The sequence below is a fragment of the Macrotis lagotis genome, chromosome 1, assembly GCF_037893015.1.
Source record: "Macrotis lagotis isolate mMagLag1 chromosome 1, bilby.v1.9.chrom.fasta, whole genome shotgun sequence".
Taxonomy (NCBI): Eukaryota; Metazoa; Chordata; class Mammalia; order Peramelemorphia; family Peramelidae; genus Macrotis; species Macrotis lagotis.
In genome coordinates this window covers 159,759,582-159,786,812 of record NC_133658.1, presented here as the reverse complement: position 1 = coordinate 159,786,812, position 27,231 = coordinate 159,759,582, and the positions used below count along the sequence as shown (strand labels likewise).

General features: G+C 35.6%; 1 long non-coding RNA gene across 36 annotated transcripts in view; it reads left to right on the top strand.

The window, feature by feature from the left end:
- Window positions 1-27,231, top strand: part of LOC141504332 (uncharacterized) — a 1,263,877-nt gene that overhangs the window by 167,414 nt on the left and 1,069,232 nt on the right. The window lies entirely within an intron of this gene.

The window sequence follows — 27,231 nt, the reverse complement described above, 5'->3', positions numbered from 1 at the left end:
AATACCACATCTTGTACCAATCATATACCACACTTATTTAGCATCCCCCAATTTATGAACATCTTCTCGACTGCCAGTTCTTAGCTACCACAGAAAGAGTGGCTATAAATATTTTTGTAGAAATAGATCTTTCTCCCTTTTTAAAAGATGTCTTTGGAATACAGACCTAGCAGTGATATTGTTGGATCAAAGGTTATGTACAGTTTTTTAACCCTTTAGTTATAGTTCCAAATTGCTTTTGAGAACAGTTGGATCAGTTCACAGCTCCACCCACAGTGCATTAGTGTCCCACATTCCCTCCAATATCTATCATTTTCCTTTTTTTTTGTTCATCTTAACCAATTTGATAGGTGTAAGGTAAGAACCAGGGGTGTTTTCAGATAGAAAAGAAATCCTTAAAACATATTTGTTACTATCCTAATTAGATTTAAAAAAGAAATTCTTTTGGGTAGTTTTGGAGAATTTAAAAATAATTTATTTTAAACTAATAGATGAGATGAGAAATAGATGAGAGTAATAGATGAGAAAGCTTAAAAATAATTTATGAATAGCTATTTCTGTAGGGTCAAGTTAATTGCGGAATAAAACTACCCTTCAAATGTTTATACACTATTACATCAATGAAGGTGATGTGGCTGCTATTTTATATCTGCTCATTGAGAGCAAGTTGTGATGGAGGGTTGGAGAAAGACATTTTGTGATGAAGCCAAAAGGAAGAGGGGGCCTGTCTAAATTTTTTACAATTGGGAATTCTTCCTCACATCAAGCTCTACTTAAATCCCAAAAGTGAAACATCAGATGCCCTAACTGATGTTTGATTGTTGATATATATATATAATTAGCTATTTGCTAGCATTGTACTGGTATTTCCTAAATAAAACCAAATCCAGTGCCTATTTGTCTGAGGTACACATCCAGGTAGTACCTTTCTAAAAATAAAGATCTGAAACAATCCTTTTTCCTCCTCTTTTTTAGGATGCCAATAAATTATTCTACCCCCTTCCAATCACTGCTAAGCTGCAACTTTTCTACTTTTCCTGGGGTCCCTTGTTCTGGTACAAAATTCACCAAGTCAAAGAGCAATGCTACAATCTCAAACTCTCCTCCTCCACATGTAGCTTTGTTTCTCACTCTCTACAGCTGACTCTGTTGCAGGTTATAGACCTCTTATAGGCAGCAGACATAGATCCATTTGGGTAAGCAGCACAGTGGATAAAGCACAGTGGACAAATTGGGAAGACCCAGACACTTACTAGCTGTGTGATCCTGTGCAAGTCGCTTAATTCTGTTATCTTATTTTCCTCAACTGTAAAATGAGCTGGAGAAGGAAATGGCAAACTGATCCAGTGTCTTTGTCAAGAAAAATCCCAACAGAGTCATGAAGAATCTATCATGACTCAGCAACAAGAGCATCATGATTCCTACTTAGTGTTAAGTGGTAAAGGCAATCTATACGTCTGAAGAAAATTATTTTTTTCCCTCAATTTATATTTTGTTTTTCTAATACATGTTATGAAAAATTTTCAACATTTATCCACATTCATATACGTATTTTTAAGTTATATATAATTTCCTTCTACCCTCTCTTCTCACCCCGCCTCCCCTCAGTAGTGAACAGTCAGGTGAATGTTTTATATATATACATTTATTTACAGATTAGTCATTTTTGATATGAAGAATTTGGATTAAGAGAAAAGAAATAGGAAAGAAATACATAAGAGAAATTTTTAAAAAGTGAATTAGTGTTCATTCTTACTCTATGGGCTTTTTTGGTTTGGTTTTGTTTTTCTTCTTCTGGATGGGGATAGCCTTGTCTGTGGCCTGTCTTCTAGGGTAGTCCTAACACTCTGAAAAGCTGAGAGGAGCTACATCCATCAAGGCTGATCAACTCACAATATTGTTGTTAATGTGCACAGTGTTCTCTTGGTTCTACTCCCTTTGCTCAGCATCAGTTCTTGTAATTCATTTCTTGCTTCTCTAGATTTTGACCATTCAGGATTTCTTATAGAACAATAGTATTCCATAACATTCACATACCATAACATATACCATAGTAATTGACTGAATCCCCTCAATTTTCAGTTCTTTGCCACTACAAAAAAGAACTGCTATGAATATTTTTGGAATATGTGAGAATTTTCCCATTTTTATGATTTTTTTCCTGGATATACACCTAGTATTGGTATTACTGGATCAAAGGATATAATCAGTTTTAATTGTTCTTTGGGCATAGTTCCATATTGTTCTCCAGAATGGTTGGATCAGTTCACAACTCCACCAACAATGGATTAATGTCCCAATACTCCCACAATCTCTCCAACATTAATGGTTTTCTTTTTTTGTCACCTTAAACTGATAGGTGTGAGGTAGAACCTTATAGTTATTTAATTTGCATTTCTCTAATCAGTAATGATTTGGAGCATTTTTAATATGATTTTATATAGCTTTAATTTCTTCATTTGAAACTATCTGTTCATATCCTTTGACCTTTATCAAGTGGGGAATTTCTTGTAACCTTATAAATTTGATATAATCCTCTATATAATTTTAGAAATGAGACCTTTATCAGAACCCCTAATTGAAAATTATCTTCCAGCTTTCTGTTTTCCTTCTAAATCTTGGCAGCATTGGTTTTATTAATTAAATTAATTAATTAAATTTAAATTTAATTCTTATTAATTTAGTTTAGTTAAATTAATTTTTAATGTAGTCAAAATCATTCATTTTGCAATTTATAATGTACTCTCTTTCTTGCTTACTTTCCATAGATCTGACAGACCATTTCTTGGTTTGTTAATTGGCCTATGGTGTTGCACTTTATGTATAAATCCTGTACCCATTTTGATCTTATTTTGGTATTGGGTGTGAGATGTGGTCTGGCCCTAGTTTTTGTCATATTGTTTTCCAGTTTTCCCAACAATTTTTGTCAAATAGTGAATTCTTATCCCAGAAGTTAATGTCTTGGGTTTGTCAAACAGTAGATTACTACTGTTTCTTTTGAATCTATACTAATCTACTGATCCAACACTGTTTCTTAACCAGGATGCTTTGATGACTGCTGCTTTATAGTATAGTTTTAGATGTGGTAGAGCTAGGCCACCTTCTTTTTCATTGTTTTTCATCAGTTTCCTTGATATTCTTGAACTTTGCTTGCTCCAGATGAATTTTGTTACTATTTTTTTTAGCAGAGTAAAATAGTTACTTGGTAGTTTGATTGGTATGGCACCGAATAAGCAATTTAATTTGGGTAGAATTGTGATCTTTACTATATTAGTTTGACCTAATCATGTACAACTGACATTTTCCCAGTTGTTTAGATATTACTTTATTTGTGTGAGAAGTGCTTTGTAACTGTGTTCATGGTTTCTGGGTTTGTCTTGGGAGGTACATTCCCAAGTATTTAATGCTGTCTGAAGTTACTTTGAATGGAATTTGCCTTTCTATCTCTTGCCCATGGGCTTTGTTGATTATATATATGGAAATGCTGATGATTTATAAGGCTTTATTTTATATCTTGCTACTTTGCTGAATTTATTAATTATTTCACATAGCTTTTTAGTTCATTTTCTCAGGTTCTTTCATTATATCATCATATCCTCCCATTGCCATTTTTGATTCCTTCATTTTCTTTTTCTTCTCTTATTTGTAAAGCTAACATTCCTAATACTATATTGAATAGTAATGGTGATAACGAGCATCCTTGTCTCACCCCTGATCTTATTGGAAATGCTCCTGGTTTATCCACATTATATATAATATTTGTTGATGGTTTTAAATAGATTGAAGAAACTTCTAAATGATACTATTAATTGGGCATGGATGAACTTGTTAGAATAAATTAATGTGCAGTGGAATGCCCAGCTAATAAAATTAACTGCTATTAAAATAGCTAAATAGTGTGCAAAATATTTGACACTTTCTCATTTGATTTCCATAATATCCCTAGGGGTGGGTGGGTAAGCATTACAAATATCATTTTATTTTATAGATGAAGAAATAAGACCAAGAGAGATTAAGCTGTGTCCTTGTCCTCACAATGTGTTGAAGTCAACATTTGAAAAAAAAAGAAAGCTAAACAAAAGCTAGTACCTCACAGGAAAAACAAAACAATACAAAAACCCTGGACATTTGATGACCCAGGTAATATAGACAGCATAGTTGGCATCAGTCCCTCCTGGGCTATTATGCCTTTCACCATGGATGGCTTCTGAAGAGGACAGTAACCCAGAGAGGCCCAGGGTTGATTTTTTTTATACCTCTTGCTTCTTTAAGCTTGAGGTGCCTATTCTATTATAATGAGGATAGCAAATAATTTTATAAATAACTTTACAAAAAAGGTCTAGGGAACTCCCTCTAGCAATGCATTTTAGCACAATAATAACTGTAAGTTAATTGAGATGCTTGTGCAATAGTGTCTCCATAGAAGTAAATATGGTTTCTATTCTACTTCCCTGTTCTCAGTTTCCACTGAAGTTGAGAAATTAAATCATCTATGTATGAAAACATTATAGAACAGTTAAGATTTTGTACAAATCACTCATTTAAAAATTAAAGTGTAACATTTCACTGCAGCACTTCACTGAAAGGAGGAGAGATGCACTTCTTCATCTCTTTTCCAGGGTCAGGATTAGACATATTCAATTGCAAAACACTCAGTTTTGATTGTTCTTTCATTTTACAGTGTTATAATCATTGTGTATTTCCCCTTCCCACTCCCCTCCCCCTCTCCCGGACCTGGTATTGCTTACTTCATTCTGCAACAACTCATTCAAATATTTTCATTTTTGTCTAAATTTCTGACATTAGTTGTTTTTTATATTGCTCCTCCCTAATCAGTTCTCTATTCCACTTTCCACAGTTATTATTCTGCCTTCTCTATAAACTCCAGGGGCTTCCTATTATTTCTAGCATCAAATATACATGCCTCAGTTTGTCATATGACGTTCTTTACATCCTGGCCTCTTTCATATGTTGCTAGCTTCTTTCATTTTACTCTGATTTACACATGTGATCCAGTTATACTGTACTGCTGCTATTGTACACACATCATTCTACTTATGACCCACTTGGCTTTTCTTTTTGGAATGTTCTTGATCCTCACCTCTTCTTAGGTTTCGGCTTCCTCCAAGATCAACTTCAACCCCATCTTTTTCCTAAAGACCCTAGAAGCTTGAAGCTTTCTCTCTAAGATCTTTCAGCCATTCTGAATGTATCTTGTACATGATTATATGTTTACATGCTGTCTTCAACATTATAATGTAAGCTCCTTGAAGGCAGAGATTATTTTTGTCTTTATATACACTTAGGCTTAGTATAGTACCTTCCATATAAGAAATGTTTATTGGGGTAGCTAGGTGTCACAGTGGGTAGAGCACTGACCCTGGAGTCGGGAGCACCTGAGTTCAAATCTGAACTATGACACTTACTAATTACCTAGCTGTGTGACCTTGGGCAAGCCACTTAACCCCATTTTTCTTGCAAAAAAAAAAACCCAAAAAAGAAAAGCAGAGCTGGAATTAGAGGTTAGCTTTTTCTGACTTCAAATCCAATGTCCACTGTCTTGCAAAACAGCAAATTATCATGTTCAATATAGTATAAAAATGAGAAGTAGTAGTCTTGCCTCTAGTTATATTAGTTGGCACACAGGTGGGCTAAGTTTACTTGAATTGAAACAGTTTTAAGAACTCCTCCATCGATGATTGTTTTCTAGATTTCTCTCTTTAAAGAGTAACAGATTGTATGTACTCACTTTTTCATTCCCCCCTTGTTTCCTGTGAATTGAGCAGCAGAAGGATATGGGAAACATTGGATATGTGAGAGTGTATGTGAACATTTGTTGTTCAGGCGTTTTTCAGTCATGTCTAACTCTTTGTAACCCCATTTGGGGTTTTCTTGGCAATGATCCTGGAAGGATTTGCCATTTTCTTCTCCAACTTATTTTGCAGATGAGTTAACTGAGGCAAACAAGGTAAAGTGACTTGCCCAGGGTCACAAGTGAGTAAACATGTAAGACTGGATTTGAACTTAGGAAGAGGAATCTTCTGGCCTTCTATCCACTAATGGCTCCCATGTGAACACTACTCAAGGAAATTTCTTCCTTAGGGGACTTGTCTTTTATAAAGACAGCTGGATTTGCAGTTCACAGGGCCTAGATTTGAGTCCTTGTCCTCCCAATTACTAACTTTAAAAACTGAAGTAAAGTAAGCTATTTATCTTTTTTGTTTTTGTTTTTGCAAAGTCATATATTTTTGAAGTTCAGTTTCTTCCTTTATAAACAGAGACATTAGATGACACAATGGAGAAAGTGCTGAATCTGGAGTCAGGAAGACTTGAGTTCAAATTCAGTCAGACATTTATTAGCTCTGTCACTCTGGTCAAATCAAAAAATCTGTGTTAGCTTCATTTTACCTCCTAAGGTTGTTGTGAGGTTGAAATGAGATAGCCTTGCAAACCTTAAAATACTACACAGATGCTAGCTATTATTATCAGTATCATGAATATGATTTTGATTATTATCTTCAAAATGAGGGTAAATAATTCTTTTGTTATTATTACCTGCCTCATAGGAATGGTGCTTCGTGGGTGGGTCAGTGGAAGGAGCACAAGACTTAAAGACAGGAGGAGTTGAGTTCAAATTCTGCCCGAGATACTAATGTGACCTTGGATAAGTCAATAAACCTCTCCAGCCAGTTTCCTCATTTGTAAGATGAGGATAATAATAACACCTATCTCACCAGCTTTTGGGAAGAATAACATATGCACACTGGATATGTAAAGTGCTTTGTAAACTTTAAAGTGCCATATAAATGCTACCTGTTATTATTTTAGAACTGTTGTAAAGGTCAAATAAGGAATTATATGTAAATGCTCTGTTAAAGGAATCTGAGTTTTTGTTTTGAAGAACCTACTATGACAGAGGATTAACATAAATTGTAAAAAGTCATTAAGGGGTAGAGATGTCAGTAATTCAGAGGAGAGACTCCTGGACATATAGTTATGAAGATATGAGTTCAAATTGTATTTCTGACACCATGTGATCCTGTGCAAATCATTTTGCCTCTCTTTTTTGTAATTTCCTTATTTGTAAAAAAGATGATAACAGTTTCTGTAGTGTTTATCCTGCAGGATTGTTGTAAGGATAAAATGAAATAGTGTCAGTACAGAGTTTTGTCAGCTTTAAAGCAATATATAAACGCTAGTCAGTCAACCAGTTTGCAATTATTAAGCTATGTGCTCTGCATGTTTGAAATGCTGCAACAATTATTGTTGCTGCTATTTTGTTCACCTCAGAAATCAGACATGCTGGCTAATCTCCTACCTGGAGTGGTTACAGCAATTCTGTGGCTTCATTTCAATTTATTACTTTAGAAAAAGAAGAAGAGGAAAAAAACATCAGGATTATTCTCAAACTGCTCTCTGGATAAAGGACTCTATTTATAAATAGAGGATTTAATTTGGCCCATGTAGATGTGGCCTCGACCATATGCTCCCAGATGGAAACCATGTTGGTGTGGCTGCTGAGTGCCTTTCTCTGTTCAAAGTGGATTTTCAACATCCTAGGTGTCCTTGGAAGAGTTGCTTAACAGACAGTGGAATGTGGAGGGACCTGGGAAGAAAGGGAACTGTCAAAAGACCAAAGAACGACAGTCTGTAAATACATTTGAAAAGGAAAATGAGAGAGAAAAAACCTAGATGCCTGTGCGGCTGAGAGTGTGTGACTTAGCACTTAAATAGAAGATAAAGGGAACTGACACCCAGTATGGTTCTTTTGCCACGATTGTGTTTTCAGTGGGGAGGAGCTTTTCACAAACAAAGGGGAAAGAAGCCACTGTTAGAGAAGAGACACAAATAGGCTTTGTCATACACCATAGGCAGGCAGGTCATCATTCTTGTGTGTTTGTGTGTGTATATGTATATGTATGTGTCTGTGTGTCCATATGTATGTCCTTCTATATTGTAAAAACATATTGATCGTGGCCAAACCAAACATTAATTCCATTCTTCTTATGTTCTAATTCCCATATGTCTCTTTAACAACGGGGCAGTGATGAAGTGCAGGATCTCTTTCCAAACTCCTGCCTGTTTTCTTTGGATCCTCCCCCTCTGCTACACACACACACACACACACACACACACACACACACACACACACACACAACTCTTTTCCTCTTCTCCCCTCTCCAACTCTATAATAGATGCTTTGGAGAAACAATTCTGTTCAGTAATAATCAATAACATTTTGTCTTCTGGGGAATCCATGTTGATTTTTCTACTTCTGACCCCTGTACGATATGCAAAACCGATCCCTCTTTTTAGTCTTTGTCTCCAGAAGGGAGAGTCCCTGTCTCTGAGGCAGCCTTTGTCAATTCTACATTGAATTCTGCTCATTCTGTTTATTGTACAATTTCCAAAGTGTCTGAAAGGGAGCAAATAGTGTCTTCTCTCTTTCTTAGAAACACCATAATCTTTGGCTAATGTAGTATTAGTTCCTTATCTCCTGAAAATGATGGCATACTCTATTCCTCCCCATTTTCCAAAGGCATTTGGGTCCCCTGAGGTCAGAGGAGTAGCAGCATTTTTTTTTTTATGTTTTAAAGGAGAGAAGGTACAATGAACATTTGCTACCCTCTGACAGTTTTCCTAAGGGGATTGCTGTCATGAATCTTTACTGGGCTGTAATTATGGACATAGTCCTTCCTGCCATTTCCCAAGATGCCTTTCTGTGTCCTGATGTCCTTTCCTCTATAATTTCAGAAGGAAATCAATGGAATAGAACCCATTAAGGACAGTAGCAGCACATCTGGGAAAATGGCAGTGCTTATATTTCCCAAATACCCATAGAGCTCAGTTTGAGCCTTAACAATATTAAGTCAGGGCAATGGGTTAAACAAGAATTTATTCAGCATCTACTTGAGCCTGGCATTGTGCTAAATACTGGGGACACAAAGAAAAAACCCCCCAAAAGTTTCTGTCCTCAAATTCTTAAAAAATCTTATAGGGATAGGGAGACAACATGCAAGCAAATATATTCGTACAAAATATATGCATGATAAACCAAAGATGATCTTAAAGGGAAGGCACTGACATTATTAAAAAAAAACTTCTGTTCATGAGTTTTGTCTTTATATCATAGTGATTATCTGTCTCTCATTGAACCCTCTCTTGTGCCATAGAAAATCAATGACTTCATTATTATTGTTTATGCTACATTTGTACTTGTAATTCCCCACCTGTCTGCTAATACTTAGTGTGATGATGATGTTTGTCCTTCATTCTCTAAGAAGACCATGACATCATGGGAGGTGGTGCCTTGACAAGTACATAAATTGGATTTGAGTGAGGGGTGCTGTGCGAAGCCTCACTTTCTCCTCCAGAGTCATCTGGGTCCAGTGGCCAGTTATGAATCAGGATGACTTGGAATGGCCCAAGATGTGAAGCATTGGGGTTAAGTGGCTTGCCCGAAGTTACACAGCTAGTAAGTGGCAGGTGTCTGAGATCGAATTTGAACTGAAGTTCTCCTTACTTCAGGGGCAGAGCTCTATCCACTATACCACCTAGATGTCTAATACTAAGGGAAAATAAATATGTTTTATCACAACTCATTTATAATGTAAAGTCTTCTCATAAGGTAGTGTGGTATAGTGGAGAGAGAGCCTGGCCTCAAAGTTAGAAAACTGAGTTCAGATCCTACCTTTGACACAAACTGACTATGAGATCTTGTCAAGTCAATTAATTTCGTAATGACTTACATGATTCTCTAGGATTTGCAGAAAAGCAGATCAGGTCTCTTTCTCTAACTCTTATTAGACTTTTTGGATGTTCTAAGAGCTCATTGTGGTGACATAGGTAGTATAAACTGTCAGAAATGGAATTTTAAATCAAGGCTTCCTGACTCTGGGTCCTGCATTTTCTCTATTGCAAAAATTTACAATCAGTGGTAGGGGCCAGTTATTGATATAGACAGAAAATGTTTGTGATAGCTAACTTTTATCTAGTTCTTTAAGATTTGTAAAACACTATTCAAATATCTCTTTTGATTGTCCCCTGGAAAGTAGGTGCTATTATTATTTCCATTTTAAAGGTGGGGAAACTGAAGCAGACAGTGACTAAGTGACTTGCCTGAGGTCATATATCTAAGTACCTGAGGTGAGATTTGAGTTTATCTTTCTGACTACAGTTCAGCAATGCTATTCATTCATTGTGCTACCCAGTTGTCTCTAATCTGTTATTTTAAAAGAAATCATTTTGCCCTTAATTGGGATACTGAAGTTTACCAAATACAATTTCCTACTTCTACAGATACAGGTAGATTATTCTGGAACAAGGCTTCTAACCAGTGCCCCTTATATGATATATATATATATATATATACATATATATATATATATACATATATATATATGTATATATATATATATATATGTTTTGTTTAGCTGAGTGACTTCACTTCATGATTTGTATCTAAAATACAGCACTTGCATGATATATTTCAAAAAGAAAATATGAAAGAAGGTTCTTATATGTTCTGCCAGTCTGTGAATCATAGTGACTGGGGGAGAGTCTGAAAGTATCAATGAGGCAGCAGGGACTTTGTAAACCCTTCTTCTGGGCCTTCTCCAGAGGGATGAGAAAAGGAACAATCACCTGTGAACAAGGTTTCAGGAGACATGATGTTTTTAGGCAAAAACTCTGTTTAAATGACAATGAGAAGATGAAGAAATCTAAGATGAAAAGATCTGAACAATCGAATCATAGATTATGAACTGAAGGGTACCCTGGAGTTCATATATGATTAGATGACTCAGTTACAGTGCTTATAATGCTGTCTTTGTGTCTGATTAGCAAGTGGAAGACCATAGAAAAAAGAGAACATGTGAGAATTGGAGTCAAAGTTGATTAGAAGAAAGAATTTGGGAGAATAGGCAAAATAGAGAAAATTAAAGTGTTAATAATCCCCTACTTCCTTTATTCCTTTCACCTTGTTTCTTGATCAATACTAACACTTAGCTATCAAGGACTGGTGGAAGGGCTTTATGGAAAGAGATTTCCTTTCCAGAACTGTGAACCTCCTTTTATTTCTTCTCCTTTATTCCCATCATTTTCTTTTCTTTCCACTTGCAAGACCACCCACTTTCCCGGTCTTTGAGTTCTTGCCTACTTACTGTGCTTTGCATTCAGTAGGTACTAACTACATATATCTTATATTGAAATATTAAGTTTTATTAATACCTTATGTTTTCACAACATGTCATTGCCAGAGGTGATCCCTTTCAATTTAATGAGTTCTTTCTTGTAACAAAGAAAACATTCTAAGAAAAATAAAGTAAAAAAATGATATGTACATCATTCCCAACCAGAACCTTTCAACTCTCTATCAAAAGGAGGAAAGTGGATTTTTCATTGTTTATTCCAAGTCAAGACTGGTCATTACAATTACTTAGCATTTCATTTTGTTTGTGTTCTCTCTTTTCTGCTAGTGTAATCATTGTGCATGTTTTTCTCCTGGTTGTGCTTATTTCAGTATTTATCAGCTCACACAAATCTCATTTTTCTTGGTATTACTCATGTTAATAATTTCTTATGACACTATATGCTCTAGGACCTTCAAATAGCACAATTTATTTAATCATTCGCTGATCATAGCATTTCCACTTTGTTTCCAAATTTTTTTGCTACCACAAAACAGCTACTATGAATATTTCAGTAAACATACACACACACATCCATCTCTTTCTCTCTTTTACTATCTATCTGCCTAGCTACCTATCTTTTCTTTCTGCCTTTGGCTTATTCACATAGTTCATATTGAATTGATTCTTTCTCATCCTCTCAGATCCATTGCTTTGCTTCTTCTCCCTGTTTCCAGTAAATGTTTTGCTATTGTTCAGTTGTTTCTGACTCTTCCTGGCCTCATTTGGAATTTTCTTGGCAAAGATATTGGAGTGATTTATCATTTCCTTCTCCAACTCATTTTACAGAGGAGGAAACTGAGGAAAACGTAGTTAAGTGACATGCCTGCACAACTGGTTACTATCTGAGATCAGATTTGATCTCAGGAAAATGAGTTTTCTTGACTCTGTCTAGCCCTCTGTGCCACTTAGCTGCCTTGTAGTGTTGAAGATACAAAATAAAAATGTAATAGTTGCTTACCACTAGTGTCTTCCATTCTCCTGGCTCCATGATTTATTTGCTATAGGATCTTAGGCAAGTCACAGTCCTAGGCTATCTTAAGACTTGGAAGGGATATTAGAGATTACTTCATCCAATCAATTTGTTATTCTAGAAGAAATAGTTTTGCCCTAATTGGATACTGATGTTTATCACATACCAATTCCTACTTCCAAAGCTACAGGTGGATTATTCTGGAACAAGAGCTGGAACTCCTTTTGAAGGTGAGGAAATGAATGATTAGAGAAATGAAATGACTGGCTAGGATCACACAGTAAGTTTTAGAATCAGGATTTGAACCTAGATCTACTGACCCCAAATGCCTATACTTTCCCCATTATACAGAAAGGATGATCACCAAATCTCCTTCAGACTCTGAATCTTCTGTTTTGTTTTATCTTAGACACAGCCCTAGTGACAGTCTCCTTGTACCTCATTGACTTAATATCTCATCATCTTGGTGATATTGCCTATATCTCCTTATTTACAAAGAGATTATGAGAAGAAATGAGATAATTAGAAGTTGCTTGAGTTCTTGGGAAGAAAGGCACATATACATACATCACTTCAAGTCAAGTCATATGGTTGAACATGGTCCTTTAGAATCATGTGTCGAAAGGAAATTTGCAGCTACCAAAAGAGCTAATTTGGTTCTAAATGTTCTAATGAAAGTTTGATGACATTCTCTTTTAATAGCTAGCACTGTGTGCTGTAATATTTACAAGGTGTCAGCATGCATCCTTTCTCAGTGACCTACTTACATATCGAAAACAAGTAAATTATGTCATTCTCTATAATTCTTATTGGACTTGTCTTTTTTCTTGTCTTCAAGCTGGCAACTGGCTAGGTAGTCCAGAATGTGTAAATCTGTATTCAAAAGAAATGTGTGACCCAAGACTCTCACTGAATTAACAATTTGACCAGTTTTTAAGTTTCCTACTAGTGGGCTGTGTGATTTCCTGCTAGATTTCTTTTTTTCCTCCTCCGGGATTATGAAAAATTAAAATATTTTTCTTCCTGAATTCCTTTTCCTCAGGTTGCAGCATATACGCATAGAGGAAAAGACTTTGAATTTCTGCATTTAGTTTCCTGTTGACATTGTGAGAAAGTATATTTGGGGAAGCCCTTATTAAAGCAAGTCTCAATGCAGCATGGCTTCAAGTGAGGCTTGTTGGAAATGGGCCAGATTGGTTCACTGTAGCCTCAGTTTAGAAATGATTTCTTGGCAGCCCTGGTTTTACTGAACATCTGGGCTGTGGTTAAGAAGGCACAAAAATTTCAATTCTCTCAGGGGACTAGAAAACCCTCTTTGAATCAGTGTGTGCATTTTCTCATAGATACAGAATGTTCCTAAGGGTAAGAGTTAAACGGGAGTTTATGAGGAAGTGAGCTAAAAAAGAAAAAAAGAATATTCTGGGAAATGAAATTTAGAAGTAGTTGATTTGTAGCACCGATCTGTGGCTTTGAGTGCTTTTTGAATTTCTCATCATTAGAAAGTTCTGATTTCAGAATGATATTGCTATCCATGCACAATTATTTTATATGACTTAAAAAAACTGGATTAGGTCCAACATATGGATATGGACTGGGATAGGTGGGATAAGGAGTAGGTGACTAGGGTCCCCAGTATATGGGTACCTACCCATATCTTCAACTAATATGAGTTCATACAAGAAGACTGCTCTTATTGATTTGCTGTTTGATGGAAATGTTTACCTTTTTGAACTCCTCAGAAATTAAGAGAAATCTCAATAGAAAGTCCTGGATGCTAACATTTTTGCTAAGCAGTCATTTTCATTTGTCTTGGTAAAAGTGAACTTCAGACCATTTGCACATGGTAGGCATTTTAAATCTTTGAGTAAATGAACAATAAGATTTTCTTTTTGATGGAATACAGACGGAGAATTGAGAAACCCAGATTTATTTTTTTTCTTTTTATAAACTTTAACTTTTTAGACAAGTTGGAGCAGAAGCAGATTTTATTATCATCTCTATATCAATGACTCATGGATTTATATAACCAGATCTGGTCTCATCCTTGAACATCCACACCACCAATTACCTTTTGAAGGGGCAACTAAATGGTGTAGCAGATAGAGCACTGACTCTGGAGTCAGGAGACCTGAATTCAAATTTGGTCTCAGACACATACTAACTATGTGACCTTGGAAAGTCACTTAACCTCAATTGCCTCAAACAAGCAAAAAACCTCAATTATCTATTGGACATTTCAAATTCGTTTTCACAGAGATATCTTAAACTTGGTGGAGATAATGATGATATCTATCCTTCATTCTTGAAGAAGACCATGATGTCAGGGAGATTATGCCATGACAAGCAAGTGAATTGAATGTGAGTAAGGAGATGCTATGCTAAGTCACCAGTCTCACTTTCTCCTCCAGCATCATCTGGGTCCAGAGGCCGGGCCAAATATGAATCAGGAAGACTGGAAATGGCCCTGGATGTGAGGCCATCATCTCATATGGATCAAGTGACTTACTCAAGGTCACACAGCTACTAAGTGTCAAGTGTCTGATTTGAACTCAGGTCTTCCTGACTATCAACCACACTACCTAGCTGCCCATAAACTTAACATGTCTAAGACAGAACTCATTATCTTTCTTTTCCAAGTCTTCCTCTCTTCTCAGCTTCCCTCTTTCTGTGAAAGGCCTTACCATGCTTCCCTCAACCTATATTTGATTAATTGCTAAACTTTGCTTTTTCTTCCTCCACAACTCTGTCTATTCCATCTTCTCTCCTCCCAGAGCACTTCCTTGGTGGAGTCATTCATTACCTCATGCCAGGATTATAACACAGTGTCCTAATTAGTCTTTCTGTCTTAAGCCCCTTCCTACTCATGTTTTTCTTCTATACTTTGCTGCCAAAGTGATTTTTCTTAATCACATATTCTGTCTAATAAACTCCAATACCTACCAGAATAGAATAAAAACTCGTCTGTTTTGCTTTAAAACCCTTCACAACATAGTCCCAACCTTTCTCTCCAACCTCTTTAAACATTGCTCACTCTCTCCTGCTCTCTATAATCTAATTAAGTTGGCCTTCTCTCTGTTCCTCAGTCAGGATGCACCGTGCACTATCTTTGTGCCTTTTACCCTCTTGCTTGGAATATACTCCCACCCCTCTGCCTCATGGCATTCCCCTCTTTTTTTCAAGATGCAGCTCGAGAATTATTATCTTCTTTCCTCCTCCTCCCCCTTAAAAAATCCTGGTGCTTTTCTTTTCAGTCTTGCTTATATTGAGCTACTTTGCATTTATTTACTTTGTATAGTTTTGTTTATACTTGATTTATGTACTTGTGGTCTTCCCAATTAGAAATGTAAGTGCTTTATGAGTAGAGATTATACTTGTGTCCCCAGGATCTATCTAGTGCTTTATAAATGCTTGTTGATTGATCGATTGATTGAAGGAGGGCCCTGCCATGTGGAATGGATTAATTTCTCTTAAGGTTCTATATGTAACTAGCTTTATTTTTACTTTATAAGGCAGAAAACTTATCTTTGACTGTTCCAAGGAACTTGACTGTTACAGACACTATTGAAGTGACTTCTCAGTAACCTAGGAGAAAAAAAGATGCAGAAACAGAAGGGGAAGAGGGAGAAGAGGAAGAAGGAAAAGGAGAAGATAGAGTAGGAAAGAAGGAAGAAGAAAAGATGGATGAAGAAGAAGGAGAAGGAGGAGGAGGAAGAACACAAAAGCAATGAATGAAAGGGCACTACCCTTCGGACTTGAAGGATGACTGAATGATCTCTGGATGTGCAATCTACTTTGCTGACTAGAGTATTTCCTTTTGGAGATGATGGGGGTGCTGCATCTACCAGAACAATGCTATACCATTTCTAACTTCCTTTTCTATAATATGGCTAAACATTATTATTTTTTATACTGCTATAACTATTAATAATGATAATAATAACATCTAGAATTTATGTAGCTCTTTAAGGTTTGCAATTAGGGCAGCTAAGTAACTTAGTGAATAAAGTACTTGGTCTGGAGTCAAAGAAGACTTATCTTCCTGAGTTCAAATATGGCCTCAGATCCTTACTACCTACGTGACCCTGGGCAAGTCACTTAACCCTGTTGACTTCAGTTTCCTCATCTGTCAAATGATTTGAAGGAGAAAATGGCAAACCACTTTAGTATCTTTGTCAAGGAAACTCCAAATGAGGTTTACAAAGTTGAATATCACTGAAAAAATGAGTGAATGATTTTGTCAGGTGCTTTATGTGTGTTATCTCATTTGAGTATCATAGCAATTCCTTAAGATAGATGTTATTATTATTATTCTATTTTAGAGACAAGGAAACTGAGACTGGGGAGTTTAAGCAATTTTCTAAATTGCTTAAATGTCTGAAGCATGATTTGAGTTCAGGTCTTCCTGACTCTATGCCCAATGCTGTTAGATGGTCTATAAGTGTTTCATTTCATTCTGATTCCGAACCTGAAATAATAGACCAGTCTGAGACAGGTTCTGCCTACAAAACAGGTCTTATAAACTGCTGTCAAAAATAATTAGAACCTTGGAAATTGCTTTTTTTCCCCTGTGGGAACTTTCTATACCTCTCCCTTCACTCTTCCTCTCTTCCTGTTTCTTTTTTTTTCTGAGTGCATGAGGGAATCACTCTGTAGCAGTTTTCCAATCTAGAATCATAGGCATGAATAAGAAAGATAGGAGAGTTAGAGTATTTAAAATTGAATTTAGTCCTTTGACTTGATAGCTTTTAGACTTCTAGTCCTACAACCTTAGAAATGGGAGAAATCTGAAAGGTCTCATAGTCTAAGTCTTTCAAGTCAATGCTAAGGAAATGGATACAACAGAGTTTTATGGTAATTTATTGAAGGTTCTGCATTTAGTTATTGGCAGAATTGGGGTTAAAGCTCAGGTATCTTGGCTTCTGTTCTCAGGCTCTTTTTTTAATACCACACTGTCTCCTTATGAAAAAATATGATTTTGGGGGGTAGCTAGGTGGGGCAGTGGATAGAGCACCAGCCCTGGAGTCAGGAGTACCTGAGTTCAAATCTGGCCTCAGACACTTAATAATTACCTAGCTGTGTGGCCTTGGGCAAGCCACTTAACCCCATTTCCCTTGCAAAAATCCTAAAAAAAAATATGATTTTGATATTTAAGCCAAGCAGAGCAAGCACAGAGAAAACAAATTCCCTAATGAATATTTATACAAAAATTTTAATTAACTGCTAACAAGGAGACTGTGACAATATATCACAAAGTTCATACACTATGATCAGGTGAAAGTATATCAGAAATGCAGAACTGATTCAACATTAGAGAAATTATAAGCATAATTGACTATATCAATAACAGATTATATCAGTAGATGAGGAAAAAACTTTTGACAAAATACAATACTCGTTCTTATTAAAAATACTAGAAAGCACAGGAATAAATGAACCCTTTTTAAAAATAGCTAAAACCAAAAGCAAGAATTTTCTGTAATAGGGATATATTCAAAGTCTTCCTAAGCAGATCAAGTAAAGTCTGATGTCCAATATTATCATTATTATTCAACATTATATTAAAAATACTGGTTATAGCAGTGAAACAAGAAAAAGAAATTGAAAGAATAAGCATAGATGCTAAGGAAACAAAACTATACTCTTTGCAGATGACATGATAGTATACTTAGAGAACCCTAAAGAATCAACTAATAAAACTATTTGAAACAGTGAAAAAACCAGCAAAGTTGTAGGATATGAAATAAATTCACAAATCATCTATTTCTCTATATTGTCAACAAAATCAAGCAGGAAGAGATAGAATGAGAAATTCCAATTAAAATAACTGTAGACAGTATAACTACTTGGGAGTTTACCAGCCAATATATACCTAGGAATTATATGAACACAATTACCTAACCCTTTTTCACACAAATAAAGTCATTTCTGAACAATTGGAGAAATAATAATTGTTCATAGTTAGGCTGAGTCAATATAATAAAAATGACAATTCTACCTAAGTTAATTTACTTAATCAATGCCATACCAATTAAACTACCAAAAATTATTTTATAGAGCCAGAAAAAAAGTTGAATAAAAATCATCTGGAAGAAAAAAGGCCCAAAATATCAAGGGAATCAATGGGAAAAAATATGAAGGAAGGCAGCCTAGTCATACCAGATTTTTAACCATTTTATAAAATGATAATAATTAAAATAATCTCTTACTGAATAATAGAGTAGTTGATCAGTAGATCATAAACTTAACATGTCTGAGACAGAATTCATTGTCTTTCTTTTCCAAGTCTTCCTCTCTTCCAAGCTTCCCTCTTTCTGTCAAAGGCCTTACCATGCTTCCCTCAATCCCTATTTGATTAATTGCTAAACTGCTTATATACAGAAGTAAATGACCACAATAATCAAGAGTTTGATCAATCCACAAATCCAAGTTTTGGGGCAAGAACTCATAATACAACAAGAAATACTGTGATAATTGGAAAGGAGTTTAGACAGTATCTAGGCATAGAGCAATATCCCACACTACACAAAGATAAATTCAAAATAGCTATAGCTAAATGGGTGATAGCAAGCAAATTAAGGGATCATGGGAAAAATTATCTATTAGATCTATGAATAAGGAAAGATCTGAACAAAGAAGAATAGAAAGGCTTATAGGAGATAAAATGGATAATTTTGATTATGGGAAATTTTATGCTTTTATATAAACAAAACCAAAGCAGACAAAATTAGAAGAAAGGAGGAAACTAGGAGAAAACAATTTACAGCAAATTTCTCTGACAAAGGCCTCATTTATTAAATACATAGAGAACTAAGTCAAATTTAGAAAAATAAGGGTCATTCCCCAATTGATAAATGGTCAAAGGGCAATTTTCAGAAGAAAAAATCAAAATCATAGTTATATGAATCAATAGTAATATAAAATATTTAATAACTAATAATTAGAGAAATGAAGATTTAAACAAATCTGAGATATCACCTCACCTCTCAGATTGGCTAACTTCAGAGATAGAGAAAAGGACAACTGCTGAAGAGAATGTGGAAAATCAAGTACACAAATACACTGTTGGTATAGTTGTAAACTGGTCCAAGTATCCTGGAGAACAATTTGGAACTAGAGTGAAGGTCTATAAAACTGTGCATACCCTTTGACTCAGCAATACCACCATTAGGTCTGAATTCCAAAGACATCAGAGAAAAAGGGAAAGGTCCCATGTATACTAAAAATAATTATGGCAGACATTTTTAATGGTAAAGAATTGGAAGCTGACAGGGTATCTGTAGAGAAATACAAACTGAACAAGTTGTGGCATGTGATGGAGATGGATTTTTTGGCAACATGACTAATATGGAAATATGTTTTGTACAACTTCCCAAGTATGATGGATATCATATTGCTTGCCTTCTCAAAGTGTGTGGGTTGGTCTAGATGGGGGAAAAGAATTTGGAACACAACAGTAAAAAGCAAATGTAAATAAAATCATATTCATGAGTTCAATCACCCCTTCACCAGTATAGGACGCAACCTAGGTGATTTCTTTTTTGTAAATGAATGCACTTCCATAATCCTGCATAGGCAATCTCTTCAGCTCACAGGAGGTATTCCTTGAGATCTTTTAATTTGCTTCATTGACCATAGATGTATCAACTGATGAAATGTCACAAACTCTAAGAACTGGACCTCACCTTTGACTTATGTCAATTTAGAGTAATACTCCTTTTTGATTACTGGTTCAACTAATATTTTACCTTATCCTTACTTTTTCATAATGAAAATTAAAAAACAAATCTGTGTTATAACTTCCAAAAGGTAAATTCCTGGAAAAGTATGTCAACTGGTTAAGAAGTGAAAGCAAGGAATAAGAGGATCAGTTTTGAATATTGCATTAATACCTATATATTAAAATATCTCCTGTGAGCTGAAGAGATTGTCTATGCAGGATTATGGAAGTGCATTCATTTACAAAGAAATCACCTAGATTTTGTCCTATACTGGTGAAGGGGTGGTTGAACTCATGAATGTAGTGAAATATCCACATAAAATACTATGAGAATTACAGCATTATTTCTGTTATTCATTATCATCAGAAAATAATGCAACATTAAAAAAAATTACAGAGAATCACTAAATTTTATATCAGGATAACCTCATGTAACCTGATATTCTTTGGTGAGAAAACTGAGGATCAGAGAAGTTAAGTGACCAAGGGTCACACAATTAGTGAGAAAGCAGCATTGGGAAATTTGGTTTTTAAAATGAGATTGCTCATATAAATGTGAGGAGCAGCATGGTATAGCATGGTTCAAGTTCTGCTTCTGATGTATAGCCCCATATCTTTATGCTGAATTCATATCTTATCCCAATAGGAAAGATATTGGGAAGGGATTAGAGTATCAGTGGTGGCCATGTTGGTCAAAACCCAATGGCTTGTTCCAATAAGATAAATTTGCCATTGATGAGGAGATAATGATACCTTGAAGCTTCTATTGCCTGACAAATTCAAGCCATTGGATATCTTGATAGAGGGAACATTTGGGAGGCTCCCATCCCTCAGAGGAGTTATTTTTTCATCGACCATAGATGTGTCACCTGATAAAATGTCATGAACTCTAAGAGCCCTGGGAAATATTAGTTGTTGATGATGGTCTTCAGGATATGGCACTGGCTTGGCAGGAGCCATCTTTCACCAGGCATCTTTGAGAAAAAAAAATAATAGTTTGAGGCATGTGCTATTTTTGAATTATTTTTAATTTTCTTAACCTTTTAAGTAGTTATTTGAACTTTCAAGGGAAATTAATTAAGGCATGTCTAGTAAACCTACACAGCACATGAGTTATATTAAGAAATATATACCCATGGCAGACACTGCTTCTTTTGTTCTGAAACTGGAGAGCTGAGATAGTGGAATTTGTGCCAAAGTCAAATGTTTTTGTCATTTGTGCTGTTAAACACAAGGACTGGAGCCCACACACTCACACCTGACTTCACTTGTGACCTTTAAATGTTGTTGTTTTTTAAAACATGGTTGGTGCAGGAGACCCGAATATAAGCTTATCAAGGGTGCTGTGAGCTCTTTGTCTAGTTTTATCTAGGCATCTCATCAAACTCAACAATTTAATCAGTATAAACATTTTAAGCTGCCCGATAATCAGAAGATTTCAAGTATATAGACTATCAGTCACTTTGCAGGATGACTGACACCTCAACCTCTCCTTGCTAACAAAAGGGTCAGAGTTTATGGGGATCATTCTCAACATATATACACAAATCTAGTTGGTCATAAAAGTCCAAGGGAGTGGTTCAAGTGTAGGTTTGGATTGAAGAACATTTGTGTTTTTTTCTGTTTTTCTTTATATGTTTTGACTTCAGAGCGTGCATTCAGAAGCATTTTGAGAGATTGATGTGTGTCCTTGACTTTGTCCCACATTCTTCCTGGTAAATAGAATCCCAAGTATTTAGGAACCGAAGGAGCTCTTGTTTGGGGCAGGTTTTCTTGGGACCTAGTTGCCAGCCAGCTTCAGTGTAAGAGAATCAGAGCCCAGGGAACTCTGCATGCAGAGTCGTTTTCTCTTCAAAGGAGGAAAGTGGAAACATCTTTCTTGCTCTATTTTCAGCTTGTTCGTGAGGCCACGTCTCCACCACAAGGCCATGATGACAGATGAAGGTATTGAGAAAAGCCAAATCAGCTTTTACTTTTTTCCTCTCCAGAAGGGCTGGGTTCATTTTGAACTCAAACGAAGTCCTACATGTTAAATTTTGGATTTGCCCAGAAGTGACCTGCTGGTTGAATCTAGTAAAGAACAATCAGTTTGGCCTGAAAGACAGTGGACTTTGTTAGTGGTTACAGAAGCTCAATTGCCAAGTTTCTTCCTAGTCTAAAGAATAAAAGAACAACTGGAAATGATTTTCTCCAGCAAGGCCACATAATTCTTTTCTTCTCTCCAGTTCACCTCAAGGTACTTCCCTAACGAGAAGGAACACAATGAAGCATTAAGATGTAATTTTTTGAAAGGCAGAGTAGCTTGGTGGATGGAGAGCTTGCCTTGGAGCCAGGATGAATTGGAATCAAATCTCTCTCTTGTCATAAATTGACTGTGGGTCTTAATGCAAGTCCTCATTTAACCTAAAAGTATTTAAACAACTTTCTAAGACACAAAGCTGTAAAAAAAGTGCCAACCTCTATTGGTAGAGGGTATTTCTTCCTCTGGGAGTTCTTTAATATCAATGAATTCATAGGTCCAGTCGCTATTCCTATTTCCTCTCCCCAACCCTCACCCCCCCCCCCCCCCCAGAATAGAATGTCACAGAATTTTAGAATTCCTATTTTTAGTAGATAAGGAAAATGAGGCCCAGGGAAGTGGGATATATTCTTAAAGTCACATGGAATCCAGATAGAAAATGGATTTTCTCTGTGGCTTGATGTACAAATATCATTCAACCTTTGCTTGCACACCTTCAGGGAAGAGGAGCTCACTACTTCTCAAGGTAGCATTTCTTCTCTTCCATTGCTCTACTAATGGGGTATTTTTTTTTTCTCCTCATCTCAAGTCTGAATCTACCTCTCTCTGACTTTCTCCCATTTAACCTGTTATTACCCTCTGGGTTAAACATCCAATTTAAAACCTTTTCCATATTATAATCCTTCAGATACTTGAATTCAGCTCATGTATCTCTCCCCAGCACCTCCCCCCCAACCTAAACATTCCCAGTTACCTTAGTCCCTGCCGAATTGAGGTTGTTAGCTTCCTGTTCTCTCTCCTCTGGATGCTTTCCAGTTTGCCAGAGTCCTTCTTAAAAGGTAGTGCCTGGAACTGGACACAATACTCTAACTATGGCCTGACTGGGCAGAGGACCAGGGTAGGGTCTCTGCCTTCAAATTTAGAGCTGCTTCTACTTATCACGATACCCTAAGTCAGAGTCCCCAGAAAGTTAGCCTCATCAGCCTTTCAACTAATTGTGTGCAACTTTGGACCACTTTACTGTGTTCCCTCAACAGATATTTGTTATGGGTCTACTATGTCTTAGCACTGTTCTAAAGGCTGGATTTATGAAATATCTACTATGTGGCAAGCCCTTTGTGCTGGGAGTGCAAGAAAAAGACCAAGACAGTCCCTGCCTCAAGGAGCCCCTGGGCTAATGGAGTATGGGGCACATGGAACTGACAAAATTAAGTCACACAAACAAAATTCAATTCAATTCATCATATTGCGAGGCAGCAAATATTATTAAGCAACTGTGAAAAACACTTTATAAATATCAATTCATTTGATTCTCCAATAAATTTGGGAGATAAGATTTTATCATTATCCCATTTTACAGATGAAGGAATTGAGGCAGATAGCAGTTAAATGACTTGCCCAACTAGTAAGTGACTAACACCAGATTTAAACTCAGATCAGAAAGATCTGGTGTTAGGTGTACAGCGGATAATCAGAAAGACTCCAGGTCCACAGCTCTGTTCATTGTACACCTAATTGTCTTTGAGTTTCAGGTACTTCTGCATATTTTCTGGTTCCTGATTTGTGAAGTTTTCTAGCTTGGGGTGATTCTAGTTTTGGGGTGATTCAGCACCTTATGTCCTTTGATTTGATTCAGACCTCTCTATCTGTTAACTCAGCTTTGACAAGTCCCTGGTTGTGTTCTGCATATCCTTTCCTCCAAAAAAGAGTAGAATGAAGCAAACTCCTATCTTTCCAGCTTTATCTCATATTGATCTCCCATGACCTTGAATGCACCCTATAATAAAGTAATATTTTATATTTGTAGTTGTCTGTCTTTGTGCCTTACTCTCCCACAGTATTGTAAACTTCTTGAGGAAAAGAAGCTTTGGTTTTATCCAAACCTTGTATCTTCCCAAAAGCCTAGCATAATTTTGCACATAGTAAGCTCCTAATGAATATTTATTTGCTGAATGAATGAACTTACTTTTCCTCCAGCCTAGAGGATGAGACTACCAGCTGTCATTCCCTTACTTATTTGATAATGACATTCAATCAATTAATGAACAAGCTTTTTTAAAAAAAATATTTTTTTGTTTTTATTTCTCTTTATTTCTCTATGTCCTCCTCCCTTCAACTCATGAGAACTATTTCTTATGACAAGTATTTTAAAAGGAAAAAATCAACATATACATTTCTAATATATATATATATATATATATATATATATACATATAGTTATAGTTATTTAAAAATCTGATATTGTATGCAACATTTCACTACCGTGAACCCTCCACCTCCACATAGAATTGAGTGGGTGGTTTCTCAGATCTCTTCATTGCGTCCAAGTTTATTCTTTATAATTTTACAAAACATTCCATTTCTATTGTTTTTCCATTTATGTTGTATAGTCACTGTGTATATTGTCTTGTGATTCTGCTTATTTAATTCTCTATCAGTTCATGTAAGTCTTTCTATGCTTTTTTTTTTTGTTTTTTCTTACATTCTTCATTTCTTTTAACACAGTCATAGACCACAGTTTGTTTAGCCCTTCCTCATTCATTGAACATTTATTTTGTTTCTATATTTGCTACCACCAAAAAAAAATGTTGCTATCACTTGCTATGTGCTCAACAGAGTGCTTAGCTCTGAAGACAGAAAGACAAAATTGAAGCACTCTGTTCTTACAGAACTTAGAGTTTATCTGAGGGCATCAACATATTTATATTTATCTAATATATAGATACTGTGAATATATAATCATATGTAATACATACATAGAAACAAATATCACATAACTTGATTTCCTTAGATAGTAATAACTATCTCTCAGATAGTTATTTATAAAATATACATAAATATACAAATATAAATGACACAAAAATAAGCACAAACACAAAACATTATACATTGATGTATATTACATATATGTATGTCATCCATTTTTATGATTATAAATATTTATTTATAAATATCTACATAAAATGAGATATTGCAACCAAACTAGGCTAGTTATCCCTAAAATAGTTATTTCATTGCTCACCTCCAGTGGTCCTCTTATGGGGAAAGCTCTGCCTCCTCATCTCTCTGTCTCTGAGACTGATTGGACCTATACATCTTGTCTCAGGAATCTTCCTTCATAATTCCTTTCTTTATCCTCTAGATCTGCGTGCCCTCTTTCTGCTCTCATCTTGAACTTGCTTATCTGGTGTGTATATGCATTTTGAGAGCAAGTTTTTTTTTGGGGGGGGGATTGTTTTTGTCTTTGTATCTCTAAGGCCTAGCTCAGTCCTTTGCATATAATAGATACATATTAGATAATAATAGCTGATATTTAAATAATGCTTATAGTCATTCAATTGAATAATTGTTATAGTTATAATTAAATCACTTTCATATAAGACAGAGAATCTGAAGTCTAAGCATAGAAACAACTACTTTATTCATTAGTGGGACAAAACTTGAATGCTGTTTGAATAAAACTTTAGTGTAGATCAGAGTTCCTTATCATCTTAGTCTAGGAATCTTATTTCACTATTTCAGAGTTTCTCATCTGGATTCTTTTTTATTTTAATTTAACATATTTTATTCCCTCCCACCCCAAATACTTGTTAAAACATTTTTAAAACTAATTTTTTTTTAGTTTTGAGTTCCAAATTCTATCCCTCCTTCTCTTTCTCCCTCCTTCCCCTGCTTCCTCTCTGAGACAAAAACAGTCAGATATAATTTATACATATGCAGTCATGTAAAACATTTCCATATTAGTCATTTTGTACAAAAAGATTCAAATTTAAGAAAAAGAAAGAAAGTGAAAAACAGCCTGCTTCAGCCTGTATTCAAACAATATCAGATAGTATAATTCATCATGAATCTTTTGGGATAGTCTTGAATCGTTGTATTGTTGAGAATAGCTAAGGAATTCACAGTTTTTCATTGAATAATATTGCTGTTACTGTGCCCAATGTTGTCCTGGTTGTCTTTATTTCACTCTGCATCAGTTCATGTAAATCTTTCCAAATTTTTCTGCTATCATTGTGTTTGTCATTTCTTATAGTAAAATAACATTCCATCACAATCATATACCACAACTTGTTTAGCTATTCCCCAATTCATGAGCGTCCTTTCAGTGTCTAATTTTTAATTATCACAAACAGAACTGCTAAAAATATTTTTGGTCACATAGGTTTGTCAGGATTCTTGTATAAAAGGGTACAGTATTTTGGAGAAATCTGCCATTTTTTCCTTCATTATATATTTTATAGTTTGCTTAGATGATTTTTGGAGTTTCTTCCTAACAAGCTGGAAATGTACTTATGACCTTGATTGACTATGGCATAGAAATCCATTTAGTGGTATAGTCCCAGAGTGTCCTACATTGCAATAGGTCACAAGCATCATGACAGATGTTGCAAAGGTATTCTAAATGACATGATATTTGATATTTCTCCTGGTCAAGGTAATAAATGATGTGGATTAGAAATATATTTCCTCCTGATTTTTAGACTTTCAAAGATCAATAAATTAATGCAAAAGTAGAAGATAATGTATGAGAGACTCTGAATTTATTAAAATGCTTAGTACAATTTTGATAACCATTTCTGCTCAGAGAGGGAGGTAACAAGAGTTGATAGTTTCTTGGCATCTCATTTTTAAAGCACCCAGGCATAACAAAGGTGTTCTGAATCATTTTATAGGGGAAAAAAAGATGTGCAAAGACATTACACAGCTAAGAACAGTGTGCACAATTCTTACCCGAAGGGAGGTACCCTGTAAGCATTACACAAGACTGGAATTTGGCAAAGAATAAGGAACAAAAAAAAAAAAAGGATTCATGTGAGAAATGGATCTCTGCCCCTATGATCAGTTTTGTAGGGGTCAAAGGTTCAGGGCTTTATTTAGGGAGCAGTATGAGATTTTATTTATCTAGGCAAGTGACTTTCTGAAACAAGAGGAGGCCTTTTCCTTCTTAGGACACCTGTTTTTCTGGAGGGAAGAGAACCATAGAGTCTAGTATCTACTATGTGCCATCTCCTAACTGATTCCCTTTCTACTGATGTTATTCTTCACCACAAGTACAAACTCTTCTGTTTGGTATTTAAAACCCTTTATTCTCTAGCTCCAATTGATCTTTCTG